The 21624-nt window shown below is 32.6% G+C and overlaps 1 long non-coding RNA gene across 1 annotated transcript; it reads left to right on the top strand.

Annotated features, from left to right (window-relative positions):
* The first annotated feature begins 597 nt into the window (after nt 1-597).
* Nucleotides 598-19427, top strand: LOC111528898. The gene is made up of 3 exons (XR_002727193.2): nt 598-912; nt 16900-16969; nt 19347-19427. It is a non-coding gene; the product is annotated as an uncharacterized LOC111528898 (long non-coding RNA).
* The last annotated feature ends 2197 nt before the right edge of the window (nt 19428-21624 follow it).

Here is a 21624-nt window from a genome sequence, read left to right as displayed (position 1 = left end):
ATATCTCATATATGTCAAACCCTGTCCTAATTACTTTCTGTATATTAATTCATGCAGTCATCACAGCAACTGTAAATATAATTTTTCTCAGTATGAGAAGACATAGGTCAAACAGGAAAAAAATATTTTCCCAGAGAGAACAGAATTTGCAAAGGCACTGAAAGGGCACAGGATGCAAGCCCACTCCACCTTGTTGCTAAACCTTTGTCCTGCTCTCACAAACATATTGTAAAGATGTTGTAAGTTCCTATTTTTCTGTGGCATGGCAGGGTCACAGGACGCGTTTAAGTATTACCTGCTAAACCCGTTGTGAAACCTGTCACAATATGATTAACTGCCTTTGTGTGAGACTGCTTTCCCGCCTCAGGTTTGCGAAAACAAGCCCTGCCCTGTCCTGCAAGCCCCTGATAAACGTCATCAGAGTTTCAAAATTAACGGAAATATCAGAAATGGCGGGAACCAATCATAATAAGCTGAATCGCCTTGTTCAAATATCAGCCAATCATGCATCCAGTTTGTACAATGACTCTGTGCCTGTTTACCCCAGACTATATAACACTGTCCTGAGCCCAGTTGGGGATCTCTCCTGCCCGGCTCGTTTCACGAGTGAGTGAGAGCTCCAGGTTCGAACCTGTAATAAAGATCCTTGCTGCTTGGCTTTGACTCTGGACTCTGGTGGTCTTCTTCGGGGAATAAACGGTCTGGGCATAACAGCACAACAGCAAAAGTAGTGCTGAAATAGAGAAATTGGACAAAACTTGTTAAATCCTATGTTTTCCTTCAAGTGAAATATCAGAAAGGATAGAAAACAGCAATGTATGCAATAACTCAAAAGACATATTTTCTAGAAGATTGTGGTACTCAGCAGAAGGAAAATTTTTAAAATCAAATGTCGTTCAGTGGATATTAAAGGTAAGTAATTTCAGAGATAATATTTAACATTGCTATTTTAGTTTAGTTCAGTAATGTTTTCTGGTTTTGAATATGGTGAGATCATATTGTGGAATTTTTAAGCGGCTTGATGGTGTTTTAAATTACCTCACAAAATGCCACATGATGCTTAATTTGCTCAAACTGTATAGTTTACATACAAGCTGGCATTATTAAAAATAATTTAAATTTAAAACCTGGTTTAGGTTGTTGCATTTTATGCATATATTGATATTATAGACATAGACTATAGTAAAAAAACTGGCATGTTATTTTATTTTCATTAACAAAAGCAAATATAATTAGCTTAGGGGTCATCTACTACAATATGTTAATTTACTCAGAGAAATTAAACAAGTTGTACAAAGCTACAAAGCTCATTATATTGTTGTGATTCATAAAATACTGAAAAATTACTGTATAGTACTCTGTTGATTATATTAGTTATAATGCAAAATTATATTTTGTTAAAATGGAGAATATTTCTGTATCTAAAATGTGTATTTTATCTTAATCAATCCAGTATATCTAATTTTATAATTAATATTTATTAGTAGTATTCAAAAGCATAAATTTTTCCTAAAGAAATCAGATCATCAGTTCATTATAACGCATTTTTGAAGGCTGCACTGTTATGTAATTTTTGTAATAAGCTTTATATTAAAAAATGCTAGTGACAAAGAATCAAACTTGCTAAAATTTCCAAAAGCTAGGGTTCAAAAGATATATAGATAAAAGTATAATTTTGGAAGAATAATCCCTCAAATTGCATAACTATGAAATTTAAAAAATCAGTCCTAGTTACAAGAGGTACCAGTGTATGCAAATGTATCTAGTTACCATGGTACAAACAAGCATAACAAAATATTTTGCTGCTTTAAAAGTAATCAAATATTGGGGTCACTAAATATTTACATGATATGTAGAAAAATATAGGTAATTTTTCTCTTGTATTCTAAATTAAGCACAACTCAACTAAATAATTTTATCAAAGTTTGAACTTCAAAATTAATTTAAGAAAAGATTCATGAGATAGGAGATTGAATGAATATGCAATTGTAGAATAGGATATATGATCAAGTTGACTGGAAAAAGGAAAACTATCAATACATAATAATATTTATTTTAATCTCAGTATATGCTCAGTAACCCTTGAAAACGAATGGGATACTTAGTCTACAGTCTGAAGAATTTATGTTTATAAAAGATAAGTAAATAGTAGACATGGAAGCTAGTAAGAAGTTTCACTCCCGCAACTCCTCTTCTGAAAAACTAGGATTTGTCACATTTATCCAGGATAATATTGAGTTCTGAGAGTCTGTGGTTCTTGGATGGTTAGACAGATGATGAATAGTGATATTGCTAACATAGTGATAAACTAAAACATTTATCATTAAAAAATCTCCTACATAAACTGTGTCTTCAATAGATTATGATATTCCTCAGAAACAATAAAAACTAGTTAATAGTCATCTTCCGTTGGCTAGTAGTCAAAAACAAGTACTTTAGACTGCCCGTGTTCAAATTCCTGATTCCTTTTCGTACTAGCTCTGTTACCTTGGCATAATCAATTAGTCTCTCTGCACCTCATTTTTAGCATCTTTATAATAAATTCTGCCTTATGAGTTGTTATAACAATTAAGTAAATTAATTTTTAAATTTTCAAGAAGATTGCCTGACAGTTACTTTATTTGAGCCCGTTAAATGAAATATCCCTATAAATATATACAAATTAGACATTCAGTTGATATTTATTATATAAACTAAAATGATAATATAAAAGAAGCAAGGTTATTGTCTTGAACTATGTTGTAAACATTTTAGTGCTGCTTATTTACTAAAAAATGTTCCTAAGTAATAATAATATTGAAACTCAGAAAGTTTTCTCAGTGAAAGTATAGATGAGAGCTCGATAAGCACTTGGAATGTATATTAACTCTTTTAAACCATTATTGTACCATTTATTGCACTAAAGCTTGAAAAAACATTAGGAGGAAGAGGGTCAAGGAGCTGAATCTTGAATTAGTCACTCACTGCCAAATATACTCAAGGAAAAAAATGGCAGTGCAAGAAAACATATTATCTGTTGATATCTAGGTTATTGTCCCCCAGATCTAATCTGTTGTACACTGAGCAATGGGATTGAAATGCAAACTTGTAGACTTAAATTGTACCCTTTAACATGAAAAACTTAGATAAGAAAAGAGTCTGATCAGACTCACACATTCTTTTAACCTAGTACCTCAAAGAACAAGGTAGTCTCCAAAGATAAAGATATTTTCCTACCTGATTTTACCATAAAAAATGAAATTCAAGAAGAAAAGTGACCCAAAAGATCCAAAACAAGAGAAAACATTACATATTTCCACTTAGTGATATCTAAAGTTTATTTTCTTTTGTCTTAAAAATTCAATTGCCAACTCATCTGCTTGTTTTGTACCCGGTTTGTGCTAGACTTATTTGATTTCAAAAATATAATGGAAATTATATTTTCATTAATGGAAATCCTGTCGACAGAAATAGAAGTCAGGCAGTCCAGAAAAGTAAGCCTCTTAAAAAATGGTACAAATGAGTGATTTACTCATATCACAGTAATCCTTCAAGAATATTCTGGAAATATTTGCAACTGGTGGGCAAGCAGGCAGGTAGCCAGAGTCCCCAAGGGTATTATAAGAAATAAAAGTGGTGTAAACATCTTGCTATCACATGAGAATGGTAAAGTTTACCCTTTGAAAAATATAGGAGTATTATTTAGAGCTGGGTGCTTTCTTGGAATTTCAGTACTAATGAAGTTTGTCCTTAGCTGGCAGTAGTTTTAGAAAACATTTTACCTCTATCTACACTCAAAAATTAGCTTGCTTTTACCTGCATTAAAGGAACTCATATCCAGACCTTCTCGCTGTTGTTGTCTTTCTGTTAATTATATCTTCATAACTGGTTTTGTTAAGCCACATATCTTCTATTATAAAGGGAAGAAAAAAAACCCAAATTCTTCAAAATTGATTTTTGGACTCTCTAATTCTAGGTGCATTATTTAAAAATTATTTGCATCCTGAGATTTAAAAGCAGGCATGCCCTTATAAGGAGCACGTTGCTGCTAACAGTTGCCTTCACATACATCTCAGAATCCAAATTTCTGGAGTCTGTGGACCCAACCCTTCAGGTGTCATATGAATATGAGATTTTTGCTATTGTACCTTATCTCATCTCATGTGTCCAGTATATTTCTTTATATAGAACTAAGGCACACATTGACACTTTTATGCTTCTAGGAGTTCAGGCTCATTATTTCCTTCAAAGTTTCAGCAATTATCATGGAATGCATACAAAAGGAGCATGGAATTTCTTTGATTCTATGTCACCTATGCTATTTATTACTACATATATTGGAAGAATTTCAGGAAAGTTTTTGCTTTAAAGATATTTTTCCAACAAAAATTAGTAAATGTAATGAAAAAGAGCAAGTTAGGTTATTATATTTACAAAGTAACTGACTTACTAAATGCAATTAGTTTTTATTTATTAAACAAGTCAACAATATAATCTAATAAGAAGTAACCCTTAACCAAGAACAAACCAATTCATAATACTGTATCTTGCCCCTCTCATTTGCAATGAACTAATAATTTTTCATATATGTTTGGCATAGGTACTTTTATAATGTGAGAAATATGAATTTAGTTTTTATATCTCTTCTTTCTTCTTTCGCTCTTTTTCTCTCTCTTTTTTCTTTATTTCTTTCTTTCTTCTTTCTCTCTTTCTTCTTTCTTTCTCCTTCCTTCCTTCCTTCTTTCCTTCCTTCCTTCCTTCCTTCCTTCCTTCCTTCCTTCCTTCCTTCTTTCCTTCCTTCCTTCTTCTTTCTCTCTTTCTCTTTTCTTTTCTTTCTCTTTCTTTTTTTTTCCTAAAAATGTCTATATACATTGTGTCTAAGTCCCAGTTCTATAAAAACAGAAATGTGAGAGCTCTGAGTTTCTTAATTTATCAGTCGGTTCATACAGAAGTATATAGGAAGGCTCAGGTTATCTATATCTATATCACATCTATGACTCATTCAGCCCTGAATTTGGGGTTCTGCTCTTTCTATTCCAGATTTTCCAACTCAAATATAATGCAATATACAGTGTTAATTCTAACAAAAGAAAATATAAATTATTTGTTGAGTTTCATAAACACAACAGTTCTAGAGAATGGGATAAAACACAAATGTACTACCCTCAGGATTTTTTTTAATTATCAGGAATTAAAGCAGATTTTATGACTATGTCAAATAAAAATGGTATTACAATATTTTTCAGACCTTTAGATTATTTTTAGGTTAAAATAAAAGGTGCAATGAAACATCAATACAAAATTAAATGGTAAACATTTGAGACAGAAAATTGGCAGTAGTTTCAAGAGAAATAAAAATATACTCATAATTAAATAATTATGTATCAGGAAATTTAATTTAGCATAACCCCCAAACTAAAAAGAAAAATAGTTGGGTACAGACATATATACTACATTTTCATAAAGTTAGTATGACAAGTATATATTTTAATTCTGTGGAGCTTCAAATAATATGCAGCAATAGTGAGTAAATATTAAGATATAATAAAATTCATAACCATGCTCAATGGATTATAAATTTCTCTGTAGTCCAAAAGCGAAAGACAAACCAACCAAAACTACTCTTACAATGTCACATAGGAATAATCTTGTGAGTTTCATAATTTTCAGCAAAAACTTTGGAGGAGTTCTATTCCAGAATGTTAACCAGGGTCAAATCCCCCCTCCATCAGGTCACTGAGGGCCCAGCGAGGCTCATAATTTCATATCAGGGTCTAAGGCTATTATTTTTATCCCCTCAAAATGTGGAGACAAATTTTCACAGATTCCTGGAGCTGTCATTTTTGTAAAACTGTCAGTGATACGGAAGAAGGAGAAGGAGGAAGCTACAAAATAGGACTTGTGCTAAGGTTTTCAGTGGTTTAGAAAAAGGACTTCGACATTCATTATTATATGTGTCCTGAGACCAGAAAATTTCACTCACATTAATGAATGTACAAAACTTGGCATGAGGTTGTGGTTGGCCATAGTGAAAACGTTAACACAGAAATGGAGAGCAAGCAAAAGAGAAAAGGAACTCTCACATTCAAGATGAATATACAACTAAAGTGTGCTTGAAGAAGATGACTAAGAGTTAGTTATTACTTGTTTCAAAATATATGTAAATGATAGAGAACTCAAGAATAAATTAAAATAAGTATGCTTTTTTTCCTTAAAATGATAATGAAAAGATAGCATAAATAAAATTGATAAAATGTGAAATAAAAATAGTAGACATAAATCAAAAGCATATTTATAAAAATGAAACAATTAGAAAGGTTCAAAGGAAAAATTATAATTAATGAATGTTAAAAATGATATCATAATCTTTGGGATAAATTCTGGAAATGACTCAGTCAGAAAAAAAAATTTTAATGGTAGATATAGATAGTGTTGATTATTTTATCCAGAATACTGCACAAATAGTTAAAGAGACAAAATAATAGATAGTTTGCTGCCAATAAAATCACTCCAGAAGTCAAGATTGAAGGACATTTTGGAGCAAAGTTTGAGGGGACAATAACTAAGACTTTCCCAGAACTGAAGACTCAACGAGGGTCCTTTAGAATAAATCAAAATAAAGACAAACAATGTAATTTTGTAGGGAAATAGCTGAATATTGAAAACAGAAAAAAACGTTAAAAACTGTGTAAAAGGAGACCCTAACTAGATGTTATAGAATAACATGCAACTGTGAGAAGCCTTCACTCTGGTTAGTAATTGTGAGATGATTGTCAATTCTATATCCAATTAAAAGAACAGACAGGATTTAGGGTAACACTATATTTTCAGATAATCAAAAGTGAAGACAATTTACAGCACACATACCCATGCCAAGTCAACTACTAAAAATAGTTTTTCAGTAAAATAAAATTAAATGGAAGGAGTGGTATGCAGAAAACAATGTTCATGAAAAAGCAGTAGGTTGTAACTAGGCAGGGCTGGTGAGTTGCGTAGTTAAAATGTGCCGAGTTTTTCATTGAAAGGAGGAAAGAGTTATAAGTAACTATAGAGTTTGTGAGTAAATATATTTTTGTATGTTAAAAATGTATGAGTAATTACAAAGACACAATGTTCAGTATACAGTTAGCAAACCAGCAGAGGACAACAGATAAGAATGATGAAAATCTTATTACTGCAATAGAAATGAAGGTGTAGGGTAAACAAACACGCAAAACATGCAAACCAGAACTTTTAAACAGAATACTCAGACTATGCTAATAGAAATCAGTAAGCTATGTAAGTAATTGCAATACAATGTAAAAGATTGTATTCACTTCAAATCGGTACTTTTAAATTCAAATTTTGCTGTTTACTTTACTTAAAAATAAACCAATACTTAAAACTACTCAATAGCTAAGGCAAACAAAAGCTAATGAAAAGTGAACACATGTATTACTATAGGATAATAGATCAGTTTCTTATTGTTGCTATAGCACATTAACCCCAAACTGGGTCAGTCAAACTGACATAAATACATTATCGTACAGTTCCGGAGGTCAGAAGGCTAGAATCACTCCAGAAAGACATGTTCCTTCTGTAGCCTCTGAGGGGAGAATCTGTTTCCTTATCTTTATCTCTTTAAGTAGCCACCTGTATTCCTTGATTTGTGGCTGCTTCTTCCATCTTTAAACTACAATCTCTGCTATTTGTCACAGTATCTTTTCTCCTGCATCCTCTTATGAGGGCCATTGTGCCTGGATAATCGAAGATACTATCCCCTTCAATATCAGACTTAATCATATCAGTAAAGTCTCTTTTGCCACATAAGGTAACATTCACTGGCTCCAGGGATTGGAATACGGGTGTATTTGGGGGCCATTATTCAGCTTGCCATAGACAGAAAATGAGACTTATTATTTGGAGACAGATATTACTTCTACAAATAAATTTGTTAATTCTATTATATTTTAGTCAAAATCTGACGAGGATTTTCTAATAGACTTGAAAATTTACCTGGAAGAATAAATTCTGAAAAAGAATGAAGATAATGAAGACTTTTATCGCTAGTTATACTGAATTATACAATTATAGTAATTAAGAAACAAGCAAAAAAATAATAAAGTACTCCCTAATGGGCATGAAAAAATATTGCTTTTATGTAAAAATACAAATTAGATGTTCACCTTATACCATGAAAATAACCTGTAGATAAATAGGACATCACAACAAGGAAAGGAAAATTTGAAAACACCAGTAGAAAATATAGCAGAGAAAATTATAACCTCAATATTGTTATTTTTTTTTTAAGACATAGTCTCACTGTTGCCAGGCTGGAGTGCAGTGGCACAATCTCAGTTCACTGCAATCTCTGCGTCCTGGGTTCAAGGGACTCTCCCAACTCAGCTTCCCTAGTAGCTGGGATTACAGGTGGCACGCACCACCATGCCGGCCAATACTGTGAAAAAAATTTGGATTAGCAAAAAAAAAAAAAAAAAAGTCTTAAAGGGAAGAAGGATACATTTGACCAGGCAAAGCTATACAATTCTATCTAAGACTGATTAAGCAGTATGAAAATATATACTACTGTATGAGATAAGATATTTGTCACATATAAAACAACTAGAAACCAACACATTATAAGTCATATATATCAAGTATTGAAGAATAGCCTCACAATTCAACTAAAATGCAAATGAGGTATGAAAGCATTAACTTGCATAAGGTTCTGAAGAAAGTCGGGCACTCACCCACAACTGGTGGTGATAGAAATTACTGTATAGTAAATATTTTCAAATATACATAGCCCTGACAAAATCTTTATACTTCTCTCTCTGTCTCTCTGTCTCACATATATATGAAGAGGAAGTTTGGACAGACTCAACTACAGAGTGGTTGTGCTTGTGTTTAAATCTACTCTGTCTGAAACTGAGCTCATAATCTTAATTTCTGTATAATATTTTCTGTAATGCAAACAAGATTACAAAACAACAATACGTAAGAAAATATCTGAAAAGCAATATATCAAATTGTTAATAGTAATTGTTTCCATGGTGTAGGCCTGTAGATGATTACTTTTTTCCCTTTATCTCAAAATATGAAGACATACAATTATTTTTAAGCATGAAATATTAGCTTTATGCAGTTACGTAGATGTTATTCCTGCACAATCAGACATCTCCTTTATAGCACATGTGAACTGGGGAAAAATTAGATTAATTAAGGGTATGCATTTTAAGTATTTAAAAAATTAGAAAAAACTGATTTTACAATAACTGCTATTAAGACTTATTAAAATATGTCAATTGCTAAGGAATTCTGAAGAGACTCATTTGTTACTAAGACATATACCTAATACTATACCTAATACATATATTTATGAAATAGTTAAATTTTACTTCCTACTTCATCTCCTAATTCAATCAAATGTCTGAAACTGTTAGACAAATATGGTACCTATAGTGAGAATAGAATTTCAATTTTAATTACATTTATATTTTAATTTTAATTATATTTTTGTCCTTGGTGGTACCCTGTTCTTTAATTTTTCTAGAACTTTTATATACTCTGTCAACATAATAACTATTTTTAAAAACATCAATAAATTTTGATTACACTTGAAATATTTTTGTGTTTCAATATTAACTTACATGGAATATATCACTTGCAGAATAAATGACTTTGCAAACCATTACTTTTGATTAAGAAGGCAGTAATGTCAGGCAGTACATTTTAGTTGACTCATTTACCGTTTTGTCTCACTTGCCAAATAAAATACTATCGCATCCATAAGAATTACTTTAATCAAGTCCACTGGTGAGCTAGCTGGATTCATAATCTTAGTTACTGAAATTGATATAATCATACTCTTATTCTTTGAATATAGAAGAAAGCTGGTTATTACTCCCCTAGTCTATTTGCATGAAAAACGTTTTAGTTGTTTTGGTAATCTCCCAAGAAGTGACCTTCACAGTGAGTAGACAGGAGAAGGCAGTTCATACCAGGTGTTTAAATGTGTTAAAATGAAGAATAATACTGAAATGAAAATTATTAATTCAAAGTCCTGTGCCACTTAAACTTTTAAATAGATCAATATATTCCTCATTAATAAAGAAAGAGCTTATAAACCTGTCACTCCACTGGCAAGTATGCATTGATATTTAAAAAGAAAAAAAGAAAAGAATGCCCTTTGTTTTGAACCATTCGGATATGGGAAAATCATCCATGAGGAATTAATTACAATTAGCAATAAAGATGATGAATATTTGGTGACAAGGGAGGCCCCTCATTTACTTTACAAATAAGCTTTGTGGCATCATGGGCAAATGCTTCATTTGAAGTTGACATAGTTCATCCAAAGCATATGCTTTGTAGCTCTTCCTTCTTTGTTCTGGTGAATTTTCTCAAATAAAATAAAACACACATACAAAACTTTCTTGTCCTAATCTTTCAAGATGCATCTTATTTTATCAAGATGCATTTTATTTCTCTCTCTTTCTTTTTACCTTGAGTAAATACAGAAACATTTTCTAAAATCATTATACTTTGGTCCATGGTTACAAATCATTTTATACATTTGGTAACACTGGTAAACCAGTTAGTAGATTTCTTTTTCTTCAATATGTCAGTATGTGATGGCTATTCTAAACCTTTTGCTTTTCTGTGTAAATTTTAAGATCAGTTGTTCAATATTTACAAAATGGTTTTCTGGGAGTTTTCTCTTTTCTTTTCTTTTCTTTTCTTTCCTTTCCTTTCTCTTTTTTTCTTTTCTTTTCTTTTTTCTTTCTTTCTTTTTTTTTTTTTTTTTGAGACAGAATCTCACTCTATTTCGCAGGATGGAGTGCAGCGGCACAATCACCAGTAGCTGGGATTACAGGCATGCGCAACCATGCCCGGCTAATTTTTTTATTTGCCTTTAAATTGTGTGGAATATGTTGATAAAATTGGGGAGAATTAACATCTTAGCAAGCCTCAAGATTTAATGTTTGCCCTGTTGGGTTTTGATCTTACTTGGGACCAGTTGTCCCTTTATTCTTGCCAAATAAAATACTGTTGTATTCATAAGAATCAATTTAATGAAGTCCATTGATGAGGTACCTGGATTCATAACCTTAGTAACTGAAATTGGTGTAATTCTATTCTTATTCATCAAACATAGAAGAGAACTGGTTATTTCTCTCTCAATCTATTTGCAGGAAAAAAATGCTTTTGTTATTTTTATAATCTATCCTATTTCTGCCCCATCATTTTATTTTGGAAGTAGATAAATTGTTTTGATTTCACAGACTCATAGCTGGAGGGAAATTTGCTTCAGAATGCCTCCCACCTTGAATCTCACCCATGTCTAGTTCAGATGAGACTTTGGACTTTGGAATTTTGGGTTGATGCTGGAATTAGCTAAGACTTTGAAACTATTGGGATGAAATGACCATTTTGCATGTTAGAAGGATGTGAATCCTGGGGACAAGTGAGATATGCTATAATTTGAATGTGTACCCCAAAAAGCATGTGTAGAAAATCGAATCGCTATTGTAACCGTATTAATCATTTTAAAATGTGATGAGACCTCATGAATGGATTAATGCCATTATTGTCGGAGCAGATTCTTTATAAAAGAATGAGTTCAGCTCTTCTCTTGTTCTCGTTCTCACCTAACCTTGCTCTTCCACAATGGCATAATAATTCAATGAGGGCTTTGCCAGGTGTTGTCCCTTCAATCTTGGACTTCCCAGTCTCTAAAAGCATGAGTCAGTAAATTTCTGTTCATCATAAACTTTTTAAAAAAGTATCTTAAGGTCTTCTCTTTGACCTGTAGATTGTTTAGCATTGCGCTGTTTGTTTTTCAAATGTTTCTCAGGAAATTTCAGCTGTCTTAATTTACAAATTGATTTCTAGTTTAAATCTACATAGTTCGAGAATATACTAAGCATAACTTTCATTCTTGTAAATGTTTATTTAAGGAGTGCTCTAAGAATCATCATAATTGAGCCCATCTTGATGAGTAATTCATGTCAGTCTGAAAAAATTTATATATTCACTGTAATTACATGAAGTAGTAGATAAATAACAATTATGTAAAATTGATTAACAGTGCATCTATATAATCTACATCCTTACTGATATTCTATTTCATCTATAAATTACTGATAGTGTTGTTGATGTCTGCTGGTCTAATAGATTTGTCTAATATCAGTTTTTTCAGTTTGTTTTCATGAATTTTGACAATTTTTTAGGTGTATAAATCTTTATATTTTTATTTTTAAAAAATCTAAATAATCCATTATATAACAATATTGTTATTGTTGACAATGTTTCTTGTTATGAAATCTTCAAGTCTTAAATAAAAATAGCTGCTTCATTTTTCCTATTATTAGTGTTAGTATTGCTTATCTTTCTGGATCCTCTTACTTTGAATTCGAGTCTTTATATTCAAAGTGATTCACTTGTAGAAAGCATATTTTGGGTTCTTGTTTTTGTTTTTCTTTTTACCCAGTCTGACAATCTGTCTCTTTTGGTGTACTTAGGATATGCACATTTAAAGTGATTATTAATGTAGTTGGTCTATTATCTACCTTGTTCTAAGCTACGTCTTATTAGTTGTGTTTGTCTTTTGTTTCTTTTTCTTTCCCTCCTTTACTACCTTCTCTAGCTTTAAATGTACACTGTATATGATTATGTTTCCTCTCTTTGATGTCATCAATAATACTTCTGTAATAAATGAGTGGTTGCCTTAGAGTTTATGATATACATTTTAAAAAATCTTAGTACACATTAAAAAACACAATAATAATGTGCATGAATTATAAGAACCTTTAGTAGAACATTCTCTTCCCTATATTCCCCTGTGATATTTCTGTCAGTTATGTCACTTATCTTTATGCCATAATCACATAATACATTGTTAACATTATTGCTTTAACTAAACATATATCCTTTAGATCAATTAAGAATAAGAAAAAGAAGAGATGTTATTTAACTTTTGTCAATTTTTATCAATTGATTAACAGTGCATCTATATAATCTACATCCTTACTGATTCCTTTATACAAATTTGAGTTTCTGACTGTATTATTTTTCTCCTGCCTGAATAATTTCTTTGTTTATTTTCCTTTTTAGGACACCTATACTGGCAATCAAACATTTTTTTTCTCAGAAAATTGATTTGTCCTTCCCTTTTGAAGGGTAATTTCTTTGCCTGGAATGGTATTTTGTAGAATTGTTTATTTTGACACTAAGGATAGTTCACTATGCTCTGTTCTTATGTACACATTTTACGGCAATAGGCCAGCTGTGATTCTTATCCTACTTCCTCTGTCGATGGATGATTGTGTACCCTTTGAATATTTTCAAGATTTTCCTTTTATCTTTGGTTTTCTGCATTGCAGATAGGATCTTTTTTTCATACTTATCCTACTTGCTCTTCTCTGAGTTTTCTAGATCTGTGGTTTGGTTTCTGAAATTAATTTAAAAAATTCTTGATCGTTTTCACTTTAGATGTTTCTTCTGCTTTGTTATTTCTTTCTTCTCCTTCCTCCTTTCCCTTCTCATTATGTATATAATACATTTTTGATACTGTGTAATGATTCTTGAATCTCCTGGGTTTTTAAATTTTTATTTATTTTCTCCTTTACACTCATTTTGGGAACTTTTTATTGATCTATTATATCTTCAAGCTCTCTGATTCTTTCTTTCTTTTTCTTCTTTTTCTTTCTTTTTTTTTTTTTTTTTTTTTTTTTTGTGATGGAGTCTCGCTCTGTCACCCAGGCTGGAGTGCAGTGGCATGATCTCAGATCACTGCAACCTCTGCCTCCCAGGTTCAAGCAATTCTCCCATCTCAGCCTCCTGAGTAGCTAGGATTACAGGCACATGCCACCATGTCTGGCTTTTTTTTTTTTTTTTTTTTTTTTTTGTATTTTAGTAGAGACGGGGTTTCACCATGTTTCCCAGGCTGGTCTTAAACTCCTGAGCTCAGACAGTCCACCCACCTCAGCCTCCCAAAGTGCTGGGATTACAGGCATGAGCCACGGCACCCAACTGATTCTTTCTTGAGCCTGGTCAAGTCTTACTGATGAGCCTATTGAAGGCATTCTTCATCTCTACTTAGAGTTTTTCACTTTCATCACTTTCTTTTTATTCTTCCTTAGACTTCCCATCTCTCTGCTCAAGTCATCCATCTGTTATTGCATGTTGCCTATTTTTCTGATACAGCCCCTAACATTAATCAGTTATTTTAAATCTTTTGTCTCATGGTTTCAACAGCTGTGTCTTATCTAAGTCTTGTTTTTATGATAGTGTTATCTTCTCAAATTGTTTTTATCTTTTGTTTTTCTTTATGCCTTAGATGTTATTGTTGAAATCCATACACGCTGTATGAGACAATAGGAAGTGAAGTAATTTGACACAAAATGTGATGATGTATGTAAATTTAGCTAGAGATTTTGCTCTGTTTAATGCTTGTTAAAGATAAAGGTAAAGATTTAAAATCTGTCTAGCGTTCATATTTTTTTTTTCTCTTGGGTTTTCATATGTACTCCTCTTGTAGAGTTTGTTTCTTTAATCTTTTAAAATATGTAATTCACTGTTATACTGAAGCCCTGTTGGTTTGGTGGTAAGATGTATGGTAGGGGAAATAAATAGTCTATATTTTTGTAAGTCCCAGTCTTTTAGAGACCTTTTTTTGGTTCCCCTAATTTCACAAGTGTTCTACCTTTCCCCTCCCCTGTACCATACTATTTTTTCTAGTAAGAATGTTCTATTTCTGTTTTCTTGAAGTCTAGAACCTTATTGTCTATAATTTTGTTTAACTTTTCCCCCCTAAGTAAGATAGAATAGCAGGGGAAGCTTTGTGTGAAGAGGAGATTCATTCTGCCAGCTGGGTTAAAATTTTGGAATTGCTCTCTGATAAAGCCCTTTTCCCTGGAGATTACTCATGTGTTCTGGAGAAGGCACTAGGCATTGTTCACAATAGTCACTCTTCTTCCTATGCCAAAGACAAGAAGTGATCTTTCTTGGATCCCATCAAAACCTATGACTTCCTGGAGGGGAAGCCTATGAAACTACGAAGATCCAAATAAGAATCTAGGCATTTTTCATTCATGCCAGTTCATAACAAGTCTCCAGAATTAATTTAAATTACCATTTACATGCATGCAGCAGTTTATAGATATAGGAACTTTGGCCCTAGATAAGCAGATCTCAGTTACTCCATCTCTTTAAGTAAGACTCTCTCTCTAGATTTCAGAGTGGTAGTCTGCTGTATGATCTTTGTTCTATGATGAATCCAAGAAAAGAAGTAACCACTTTTTAATTTGTCTAGCTTTTCTTTTTTTGTATTAAGGACAGGAGTGACGACTTTCAAATGTTTTATCTGAGACCTAAAATCATAATACTGAATTTAGCACCACCTGTACTTATAGTGAGCATGCTAAGTACTCCAAATTCCAGAGTCTTTCTGGTTTCTCTTGCTCAAAGTAGTTTTTATCTTGATTTCTTCCACCTAGCACATCGTTTTCACTCTTTAACTTTCTAGTTTGGTTCCTACTCATCAACCTACTTTACGTTTTCAAAAATTGTTGATATTCTTGTTATCTGATATTTCTTAACACATGAGGATTTATGCTTTCATTCTTCCCTCAGTATCGTTTTAGTGACATTTTGACATTTCAATAGTAAACATTAGTCAAAATGTGTCTTTTCTTCCATATTTTGTGAATGTACTCCATTCTCATGTTTTAATTTGTTCCAAGTATATTTATGAAGTACATACTATATGTAAAGTACCATGTTATGTTGAGACATACGTGTTAATAAAATTTATTTCTGGCCTTATAGTCTTAATAGTCCTTTGAGGGCAAATGGATGAGGAAATTTGTAAATATTATATCGAATAAAATAGACTATAATATTTAAAACATGTTCTTTTTATTTTGAGTATGCCAAGTGGGCTACTTCTTTTCTTAGCCCCATATAGAGTATTAATCTGTTTACACAGATTTTTCAATCATACAATTCTTTTCATAGCTATCATAGATTTCAGGTATGTTGCCAATTCTGTTTTCATCAATAAGAATGATAGGCTTCCTATAGCTGGCCCTAGATTTTTAACTCTCACCAATTAAGAGACACCACAAACAGGGCTGGGCATAGTGGCTCACACCTATAATCCCAAGACTTTGGGAGTCCAAGGCAGGTGGATCACTTGAGATCAGGAGTTTGAGACCAGCCTGGTCAACATAGTGAATGCTTATGTCTACTAAATAAAGTACAAAAAAATTAGCCTGGTGTGGTTGCGCACACTTGTAATCTCAGTTACTCAGGAGGCTGAGGCAGGAGAATGGCTTGAACCCGGGAGGTGGAGGTTGCAATGAGCCTAGATTTTGCCACCGCACTCCAGCCTGGGCAACAAAGCAAGACTCCATCTGAAACAAACAAATGAACAAACAAAAACTAACCCACAAACTAAATAGAAAATTATTATGTCTTTTTAAAAATTAATTAAAACCTACTATGAGCCATTAGGGTCTGTGTCAGTTGCAGGAAGCTGCCTCACCAAAGGTCCCACTCTTCCGGGACGGCTTTTTTTCTAATTACTGAGTGACACAGGAATATCGAGGTTCTGCCATTTTGTACAGCTGTAGGATATTCCTGATGAGAAATAGTCACCAGAGCTCCCTGTAAGTTGGCCAAGACTTTGTTGAGTCTGAAATGCAACTTGATTTCTCTTCACTCAATCATGCCTTTTCTGCTTCATTTCAAAGGTGTTGTTTCCTAATAGCTATCTTATACCTAAAACTCAGCATCTCAGCATCTGCTGAGAAACCAACATGTGACAATAATGAAAGTCAACCAAAAACGAAAAGTCTAAATATTTATTTACATAATGTTCTCTTCTTAGCACAATTTGCTTTTGTAAAACAGTTCCCTTCTCTTCTATTGTTACAGAATCTCCTTTACCATGAAGGCACAGATTAACTCTGGCTAATGGCAATATTATTTATGCAATAAGAAAAAGGTCAGTTCTGTCAAACTTATGTGATTTCACTTGTGTTTGCATTATAAATATTGTGATCAAATCACAGTTCCTTAGCTAAAATTTATGTAAGGCATTTTAAATTTTGTGTTGGTTTAATAGCTAAGTTGGAGCAAAAATGATCCAAGGTTTGATTTAATTGGGCACACATACATTTGAGCATTCAACAGAATAACCACACCAAAGTTAATTGTCCATGCGGATTTCTACTGGCCCCAGGTAATGGAGGCAGAGGACATGAGAAGTGTCACTTGGACTAGGGCTTACATGAGGACACTGCTCTCAGTATGTACCCTCTATTTCCTCCTTTTAAATATAAAACATTTGCAAATAAAAGTTGTGACATTTCTTTCCACACCATATTTAAATCTTTTGCATATCCCATGGAATGTATTTATTTCCAGTTGAACGCTACTAACTTGATAAAAAGTTCATCCAGAAGAAAATGTGCCTTATTTGCTATTTCTAGTTCTTTGCATAGTACCTAATACAAAATGATAATATGTGAGGAAAATGATGGTATCTGATGCAAAATGTATAGATACATAATGTATACATATATGTGTATATGTATGCATGGGCATACATATGTATATACATTATATACACATTAATACTATTGAAAAATAATGTAGGAAGAAATTGCAAAAATAATTGTGATTTATAGGTCATGAAAGGATTCATCAAACAATTTTTAAATGTATAATTTATTCTGAGGAAAAATGGAAATTAATATCAACTTCCTACAAGTTTTTTCTTAAAGTTTTCAGCTCCTAAGAACCATCCCCCCCTTCCTTTCTATTCATTCATATTAATAAGCCTCTTGGACTTGATGTCATCCATGCTTTATATTATTATCACCCACACTTCTATGAAGACTTTGTAAGCCACACCATTTAATTAACTTTCATAACCTTAGTACCTAGCAAAGAGCCTGGAATGTAATAACAACTCATAATGATGTTGATGACTAGAATTTAATCTACTGTAAAACATTTGAAGGTAAATTATATCATATATGCTATGTATGTTGCAGTAACTGTGTAACTTTTTTCCCAAGCAAGAAAAAATAATTATAACGATATTTAATATTTTAGCTAGAATAAAGAGTATAAAATCAAACTCATAATGCTGAAAAGTATATGGATTTAACAGATTATTATTTTTATAAGTAACTATCAATAAAATCAAAGTAAGAAAACACAAAAGAATATTAATGCTTTTTGCTATATTTATGCAATATTATATTTTTCCTATACCACTGAATAATTCGTGACAATGAAAATCTATCGTAAGAGTTTTGTTAAGCAGCATTATTTCTCTGGGTTTTTTTGAAACTGTTAGCATGATGCTTCCCTTTGCTTCATTATACTTCCAGAATCAAACTAAGATTTGGAAAAGAAAGTTAAATTGAAAATAGATAAATAAGTGAAATTCACTTATTTTTAAGAATTATTGGAAAAATAACACCTTGGAAGCATTAACTGTTTTAAGCTTACTATACTAGCAAACTACATGTTTGCCCTTGTCTTACCTTTCCTCTCTTCCTTCAGGATCAGTTATTTACTTGATCATATTCTATAGTGTGTGTTTACTGTTTACATATGCATAAGTACCTTTGTTATTTTCTTTCTCCTTTTTTGATGGCCACTATCCTTGGGTGATCTAAATATAGATATTTGAAAATAAGTACTATTTTCTCACTAGCTGATAAGGTCTTTGTGAATAATTGAGACCCTGAAACTACCTCAGATGTGGGGAGGCTATAATTTACTAAGGACACTCTCATACTGCTCATGTGTAAATTGAAACACATTGAATGTGGAAGCAATCATCATCATAATATGATTGTTATAAAAAATCATTACCTTTCATGCTGGAAATGTCATTTAAATGTCAGTTGGGAAAATATAGAAATCCAACATGGGCTCTAAATACATGCTGCTTAATTCACTTATTTTAGATGAATTGACATTCTACTAACCAGCCGTCATCTTGTCACTAAATATTTTCTTGATTGAATAAAATGAGTGGAATAGGCACAATTTATCAACGAAACTATTTCAGTTATTCATTTTTTCCCTGAATTTGAAAGACCAGCTGTGAAAATTGCAACAATAACAATAATGAAAGTAGAATCTGAATACAAAAAAGTGTGTTTTCAGGAGTCATCTAATTGAGTTATGCATAGTAATAAGATTTAGCTGTTTTTGAACTTTGCTTACATAAAATTCATATTTATAACTTTATTTTTGCCTAGTAAAGTGTAGGAGAAAAATTCCCCCAAGCTGTTACATGAACCAATGTCAAGAGAAAATGAAGAATCCTTATTGTTGAAATTCTTTTGTTAACTCTCTAGGAATATTTTGATTTCTAAAGGCAAGTTGAATCTAGTGACTCATTAAATAAGGAAGCATGCAAATAATTTCACAGCAATGAGGTAAGAAGTTATTGTCCACTTCCTAATAGATAGTCTCTTAAATATTGTATATGGCTTTCAAAGGTTATATCTTCATAGCCTTTCCTGCAGGAAAAAAAACATATCTCCCAAAGAAGTCCAGTCTGGTACAGTATTTAATGAAGTAAATAAGACTCTATTGCTTGCAATTTCAGTGGAGACACATTAATGGCTCTGGAGTGGAGAGATAACACAGCACCATAGCAAGTATTGTCTTGAGTTCTTACAGCTACAAGCAATGTAACTAAAGGAAATCACATGGTTTACAACTAGTCTGTCTCACAACTAGAATCTAAATCCCATGTGGCCTCACCACACATACAAATTAGTCCATCTTATGAAACAGAAGGTTACAAAAGTTGTCACAACTTTTTTGACATACCAAGATTTAGAAAGCTGTGAAGAGAGGGCATCATCATTAGTGTTATATATCAAATTGTGTGTATTTTTTTTGGCATATTTCCTCAAGATAAAGCCCCCACTTTTTGCGCTTACCCAAAGTCACTAAAAACTGCTCTAGAAAAAAAAAATCCTACAACTGTGAAGAACTATGATATTTTGAAGTCAGAGTAGGACATTAAGGGTCTCTTAAAAATAATTTTTAATGTCCAGTCAGCAGATTGTTTCATCCCACATTAGAGGGAGTGGATATTGAATAATTTCACCACTTTTTCTCAAAATGTTTACATCTTGTTTATCCCTGGCCTCATCTTCAAATTCACAGATGTCATTGAGGCTGGTAAGCATGATTTCTGTGAGCTTATGATATCTGTCACTCCATCCCAATGGGAATCTCTATAGTCTCACAAACTTTGTCCTTCCTTTTTCCTCAATCCAAGGTTCTCCCACATTATTGTGAAGCAATATTCTAGCTGGAGACAATTTTAAAAAATAGAATGTTAGCCCACAACCGCAGAGTTTCTTATTCAGTAAGCCTGAGGAGGAGCTAGAAATTTTTCATTTCTAAAAGTTCCTAAGGAGGTGCTGATGCTACTGTTTGGAGAATATTTTGGGAACCGCAGGTCTAAGAAAAAGAGATGACTTTCTTCCTACCCAAGTTTAGTATCACTAGTTGCTCTATATGACAACACATTTTTATCTTAGTTTGTTTTCTCTTATTTTTATTCAATTTATTCTTCACAATATAATCATATTCAAATCACTCTCATTTTGAAGACCGTTCACAGCCCTGTTTATTGAGCTAGGGGTTATCTTTTCTTAAGACACAGATAAGTTTATTTAAGTTGGAAGTTTTTGTTTAATATTTCCACTTTAATGCCTGATTCTCACATCTCAGTGAAGCTCATTCTTGCCTCTTCTTTATAGATTCAGCAATGACTTCTGTAGGGAAGTAAAAGTAACAGATTTTCCTCACTCTTCACAAGATTCATGGCCGACACCTCCAAAACAAAAGACAGATTAACAAAAGAGGACATACAAATTTATTTAACATAAGCTTTGCATCTTCAGAAATGAAGGCTGAAAGAAACAGGAAACTCTGTATATTTTTATGCTAAGTCTGATGAAGTGTGAGCAGTTGTACAGAAGTACGATTGGGTGAAAGGGCTGTAATCTAATGGTAATAAATGAGGAGAACTTAGTAAAACCTGTTTGTTCAGATTCTTCTCTGTGTTTTCAGAGACAATATTCCTTTTCTCTGGTTATAGGTTGGCACCTCTCACATGAAGATTTTATAACCTACTTCAGAGGAAGGTCAGAGAAGTGTTTTAGGGCCTGCTTCAGGAGAGAAGGATGGGAGAAGATCAGAGAGACCTTGTTTCTTCTGCTATTTTCTCAAGTGCCAGGGTGCCATATTTTGGAGTAGCATGTACTGAACATCATCATTTCCAGATTATTGTATTTAAAAACAAAATCATGACCACAACAACATTCAACAATATTCTGACTTCTCCCTCTTCTTGAATCTTTATCTTGGCTTCTATGCCAGTAGTCATGGCTCACTGTCTCTGCTTGTTTTTCCATCTCTTAGCTGCAATCCACCCTCTTTCTGCCTTTCTGGTCATGTTCACCATGGGTCTCTCATTATCATTTTTACTATCATTTTATACCAACTGGTTGGATTAGCTCATTCATGTCCACACATTTGGCGGTCTTCTTAATCTGAATTATGCCTCTGCAGTCTAGATCCCTCTCCTGAGGTTCAGATCAGGACAACCAA

This window comes from Piliocolobus tephrosceles, chromosome 4 (assembly GCF_002776525.5).
Source record: "Piliocolobus tephrosceles isolate RC106 chromosome 4, ASM277652v3, whole genome shotgun sequence".
Lineage (NCBI taxonomy): Eukaryota > Metazoa > Chordata > Mammalia > Primates > Cercopithecidae > Piliocolobus > Piliocolobus tephrosceles.
The sequence above is the reverse complement of the archived record's forward strand: the minus strand, read 5'-3'. Positions and strand labels throughout refer to the sequence as shown.